Consider the following 6,472-nt stretch of genomic DNA (forward strand, 5'->3'; position numbering starts at 1 on the left):
TAATCACAAGCAGAATATTTACTGGATTGCTCTACCTTAAGTAGGGGAATTTCCTGCATTTTGGGACAACCTGGGTGAACCTGGAGAAGATTATGTTTAGTGAAATAACTCAGACAGAGTAAGACAAATATGACACAATCTCATGTATAGAATCTAAGAAAGTCAAATGCACAAAAGCAGAGAATAGAATGATGGCTCCCAGGAGTTGGGGTGCCAGCAGGGCACACAGGCAGATGCTGGACAGAGTACTAACTTGACATTGTAGGAAAACTGAACTCTGAGTACAATGCACAGCATGGTGACTATATTAATAATAGCTATTTCAACTCTTGTATACTTGAAATTCAACATGAAGGCAGACCTAAAGTAGTCTCACAAAAAAGGGTAAAAATGTGATGAGAAAGATGAAAGTCAGCTTGGTAGTAATCACATCCCAGTGTGTATGTATGTCAAATCTTCACACTATGCACTTCAAATATGTTAAATTTTTATGGCCAACTGGACCTCAGGAAAAGTGAGAAAAGCTCACAAAATGGAAAGCAAAAAATTAAACCGTTGTTTACTTGATTTTTTAATTTGACACCTGTACCTTGGTTCTATTTCCATGTTATAACATAAAACTGATAGTTTATGTAATATAATATACATTCAGGTTGTGTCTGATTTTTTTCATTACAGACAATCAAGCATTAAATATTCTGGCACATGTGTTTTTGAGAAAAAAATTTGTCAGACTTTTTGGAATAAAAGCCACAGAAGATGACGATGGCAGAGATGAAGTCCACTAGCTCTGTGAGGGCCACGTGGGTGCAGGACAGGTTGAGTAGAGGGGAGACGTCACAGAAAAATTGGTTGAGGATGTTGGGGCCACAATATGACAGGCTGGCAATGCATGTGGTCTTGGCCACTGAGACCACCAGCCCGCCCAACCGTGAGGACAAGGCCAAGCCCAGGCAGACCTGGGGCCTCATGAGCAGTGGGTAATGCAGTGGGCAGCAAATGTCCACATAGTGGTCATAGGCCATGGAGGCAAGGAGGGTGCACTCTGTGCAAATGAGGACTATGAAGAAGAAGAGCTGGGTCATACAGACCATGAAGGAAATATGGTAGGGTCCAGTCCACAGCCCCACCAGCAGGGTGGGCATGATGACCAACACATAGGACATCTCCAGGCAGCTGAGGTGGCCCAGGAAGAAGTACATGGGCTTGCAGAGTTCACTGTGAGTGCAGATGAGGTAGACGATGAGCGTGTTCTCCAAGAGGGCAGCAAGTAGAGCATGAGGAAGACAGTGAACAGTGCATCCCTTACCTCCAGCCTAGTGGACACACTAGGAGGACAAACTGCTGGACCCTGGTCATGTTGGTCACCTCCAGGGACGTCTCCATCTGTGGAGAGACAAAGAAAATTGTGAACATTTGTTCTGCACAGGCATAGTAGTCAAGGATGTTCCCAGCACCTGGAGACTCTAGCAACTTTACCCTCCTGATTTGGTGGAAATTAGCTGTTGAGAGAGAATTGCTGTCCATTCAGGAGATGACCTTGGATTTAAGACTCACACTTGCAGAAAGAATTCAACCATTGGAATATTCTGAGAATAACATTTGCATCCCATGAAATTAAGTGAAGGAACAGATTGAAATTTACTAAATAAGGAAGCAGAATTATTTTCATCTTAGTTTTTTTTGGGGGGGAGGGAGTGTCTTTTCTAGGTTATCTTCCTTTTATTTCTGTACTCCACACACCAGTTTAGGAGTATTCCCTTAATTCTGGAAGTAAAGCAAGATGGCAGACTCTCATGTTCTGAAACAGATTTCTCTTTTCTTAAAGTGGTTTTGTAGTGTGTTTTGCAGAATTCTGTTATGCTGTGGGTCAGAAACTGTTATGTTTAAGAACGACCAAGGGAGATCTTCTTTCTGAACAGTAGTGGTTTTCCTACAAAAGTTGACATGTTGTGGAGAAGAATGCTGGAAGCCTTATTTGCTGTATCCAATCTGTCTGATCATACACATCCTTACTTTTGCACACCTTTACATTTGGGGAGACTGGGGACTACAGAGGGAACAATTGTTGTTAACTGAGGCACACACACCAATCATTGACTTCAGCAATGAAAAATGTGTCAAAATCATAAGCAAATGCATTCTTTGCACAATAATGCCAGAAATGAAAAGGATTTTGAGACAAATCCTCTTAATTCCCTGAGCAGGAATCCTGAGGAAAGCCATGAATGCAAGATTTGTTGCTATCAAGTTTTTTTTTCAAATTACAGAGTATCAGATTTTTTTTTTTGAGAAACCAGATTTGGAGGCATTGGGAAAAGTTTTATCTTAAGATTAGGAACAGAGGATTTCCAAGATGGCAGCTAGAGGGAGGAAGCAGAAAGTGTGCCTCCTAAAGTGAAATCTTGGAGAGACGCTGGAGACACACCTTGGAGGCAAGACAACCGAGAAGAGGCAAAACTTTGACCCCTCCACACCTCCAGCCTGCGCAAAGCATCTCCACTTCATGTTGAATGGAGAAACCAGGAGGGTCCTGCACTGCCGCCAGTCGCCCGTGCCCAGATGGCTTGGAAAGACGCCGACCACAAGGTGAGCTTTGCGGTACCGCGGTACTCCCACAGACAACCCTGGGCCAGAGCAGCATAGCCCCCTGGACAGACCGACCTTCACCCGGGGAAAAAAGAGAAACTGAGTAATAAGCAATATGAACAATAAAGACACATGGCAAAGAGGGTGGAGCACCCTGAGTGCTGAAGGGGGGGCGAGGGGAATCCCTCCCAGAACTGTAAATAAACAAGCCAGGCCTGGCCGGAGAGGGCAGGAGCGGGGGTGCACGCCCAGCAACCAGAAGTGGGAAAGCTTGTGACAGTGGCAGAGGGAGGAAAACTCCACAGGAGATGGGAGAAGACCCACTTCCCACGTGAAATGTAAATAAACACACAGGCCTGAGAAAGCGGGGGGGGGGGGGGGGGGGCAGTGTCACCGCCCCCAGTGTGCTTGGAAAGGGGAAAGCTTGTAGCAGTAAACAAAGCCTGAGGGGTCAGGTGAGTGTTAAGCTCACTCCTGAGATCTGCATAAATAAAGCCTCCAGCAACAGCAGGCTGACGGCAGCGGGCAGGCAAGCCACAGCCACAGGCAGCCATTCACAGAACTGTCTCCAGACTCTTTTTTTTCTCTCTCCCTATCTTTGATGAGAAAACAACTGAACTACACCTGCATGCTGAAAAACTTACTGAAACTGTATTGCATTTGAACTTGGGACACTTTGTGGGTTTCTTTTTTCTTGTTTTGTGTGACTTTGTTCTATTTTATGTTACCCCTTTGATGAGACAACTACAGAACAACATCTGAGGCACCATCTCCAGGATAGGAGGCTGAGGGACGAACACCAAAATTATTAAGACTGAAACTTCATTGCATTTGAACTTGGAGTTTTTTTTTTAATTTTTATTTTATTTTATTTTTACATACATATATATTTTTCTTTCATTTTCTTATTTTTAATTTTTATTCTCATTTTTACTCTTTTTATTTTTTACTTTCAATCCTCTCTCTGTCTCTCTAATGCCTTTTCAGCTTACGGTTGATTAGTACACTGTCTCTCCCTGTTTATATCTTTGAAACCTTTTTTGTTTGTTTCTTTGTTTTTTTTTTCTACTTGATTATTTGTTTTTCCTTTTTCCTTTAACTTCTTTGCTTTCCATCCCCTCTCACAATCCATTCTAAATATCACTAGTGCTATTATTACAACAAGAAAATACTTAATTGCACGCAGTACAGGGACAATAACAACACCAAGGGCAATGACAGGAAGACAGAAAAAACAGGGAAACCAGCTTCCCCACAGCAAAAAATTGTACAGGAACCAGAGGGAAATGAAGAAAACAGATACTCAGATCCAGACTCCAACAAAATGAAGATAAACTATGCCAAAGAACCCAATGAAGCCCACAAGAATAATTTAAAAGAAGAAATACTACAGGTACTCAATGAGAATTTTATAGAGATGACACTGGATATGGTTAACCAAAATGTACAGGAGACACTCAAGAAATTCCAAGACAACAAAAGTAGAGAATTTGAAAAAGCAAAAGAAGAAATAAAGGAAACCATAGAAGCACTGTATGAACATCAAAGTGAAACAGAGAACACGATTAATAAAAAGATAAATGAACTCAGGACAAAAATATACAACATTAAAGAGTAAATGACTCAGGATATGGAAAACCTCAGAAAAAAGAATGAAACAGAATTGCAAAACAAAATGGAAGGCCAATCCAGCAGAATAGAACAAACAGAAGACAGAATCTCAGAACTTGAAGATGAAATGGTAAATAAAGAAAAACTGAAGAACTATTAATTAAACATCTCAAGACCTGTGAAAAGAAAATGCAAGAACTCACCAACTCCATCAAAAGACCAAACTTGAGAATCATGGGCATCGAAGAAGGAGAAGAGGTGCAAGCAAAGGGAATGCGTAATATATTCAATAAAATAATAACAGAAAATGTTTTTCCCAAATCTAGAGAAAGATATTCCCATACAGATGCAAGAGGCCTCCAGAACACCAAACAGACCATATCAAAATAGAACTACCTCACGACATATCATCATTAAAACAACAAGTTCAGAAACTAGAGAAAGAATATTGAAGGTTGTAAGAGAGAAAAAACAAATAACATACAAAGGTAAACCCATCAAAATCACAGCAGACTTCTCAACAGAGACATTAAAAGCAAGAAGAGCGTGGGGTGAGATCCTCCAGGCACTGAATGAAAATAACTTCAACCCCAGGATACTCTACCCAGCTTTCAATATACATCCTTATATCCTCTATCTTCACAGATGTTGTTTTGTTATATTATTGATGCTCTATCATTCTCTTTTCTTTCCCTCCTTCCCTAAGTGATAAACAGAGTTTTGAGAAACCAAATTTGGAGACATTGAGAAGACCTGATAAAAGCATCTTGAGCAAAGGCATGAGGGTAGGAAGGTAATGCAATCCTGGTGTTAACAGGTTTGCTTACATTACTTCACTTATTACAGACAGCACCCGGGACTTTTCTCTAGAGAAGGTAGACTCTGGAATGACCTTTATCAGTCCCACCTTGTATCACAAACACTTATCAATGAAGGGATTTGTGCAAAGAAAGCAAAGTACCAGAATTGGACCTGTGGGATGGGAAAACTTGGGTTTTAGCCTCAGGGTGTTTGAAAACTTTGACCCGGTGTGTCTCAGAAAGTCTCTTAGTCTGTTTAAGCCTCTTTTGCTTATTCTGTCATGTAAGAGTAGCTGTTCTTCCCTTCAAATTAGCCAAGTATATATTTGAGCAATTACTATATGGCAGGCTTCTCTGAGAGGTAGAACGCAGCAGCTGGAAGCAAAGGTTGTGAAGTCAGTCAGATATGTACAGCTGAGTATTGCTTCATCACTAATTTCATGAGATTCAGGAATCTATCTATCATCTATCTATCTATCTATCCATAGGGAGGGATGGGGAGAGAGGAGAGAGAGAGAGAGAGAGAGAGAGAGAGAGAGAGAGAGAGAGAGAGAGAGAGAGAGAGACTACTCACTATTCTTCCCAAGGGTAAAAAGAGTTAGTATTCCTAAAGTATTCAGAATCTGTATGTGGAGTGCCTTAACTGTTCTATAAAAGAACTTTTCTTCGTGTTGTTGCTCCTCTTTACTCCCCCAAACTAGCATGTGGTCTCCTCACCTGATGGTTGGAGGTATACAAGTACAGATCCCTTCTTGCAGCACTTGATGTAGACTTCGGTGCTCAGGTGGATTCAGCTTCTGCCCAGAGGAGGAGATGCTGAGGAATGGAGCTATAGCCTTTCATTCCATCCTGGGGATCTACCCTTGGTCCTGAAGCAGGCACACACCTGCCCCATCCTTGTGTCTCTTTCTGTTCTTGGTCCTCTGAATTGCTGTGTGGACTGTCCACACAGGATGCCAAGCTAAAACTGGAGGCCAGAATGCAAGCTTAAACTGGAGCTCTGGACCTCAGAGACTTCCCTGGCCCTGTGGATTGGAGGAGAAGTGGAGAGGAAACCTCACATGCTTTGCCAGTGGGAGGTGGGAGGGACAGAGGCCAGGCATGTCTGAATCACCCTTGCTTCAGGGCATCAATGTGCATTGACAGATGTCTTCCTAAGTTCCAGGCCCTGTGCTTGGATCCTGGGGCACAAGGATGAGTGAGAAACATTTCCAGCTTTGCCCCAGTCAATTCTGAGTGTGACAGGAGACAGCAGAAGGGGAACAATGATCACAAGTGGTTGTGAGAACTGTGAATGGGTCTGAGGACCATCGTTCTAACAGACAGGAAACCCATACATGCTGCTGAGTAATTATCATTCACAATAGCCAAGTAGTTGGATACCTATCATGCAATGGATGTATAAAGAAAAGGCAGTACATATCATATACACATGGGGTATTACTCAGCAATAAGAAGGATGAGATTTTGTG

At 42.2% G+C, this 6,472-nt stretch overlaps 1 pseudogene; it reads right to left on the reverse strand.

The window, feature by feature from the left end:
- Positions 1-689: 689 nt before the first annotated feature.
- LOC109701978 (olfactory receptor 6Z7-like) lies at positions 690-1,401 on the reverse strand (annotated as a pseudogene).
- Between the last annotated feature and the right edge of the window lie 5,071 nt (positions 1,402-6,472).

The sequence above is a fragment of the Castor canadensis genome, chromosome 16 (genome assembly GCF_047511655.1).
Source record: "Castor canadensis chromosome 16, mCasCan1.hap1v2, whole genome shotgun sequence".
Classification (NCBI taxonomy): domain Eukaryota; kingdom Metazoa; phylum Chordata; class Mammalia; order Rodentia; family Castoridae; genus Castor; species Castor canadensis.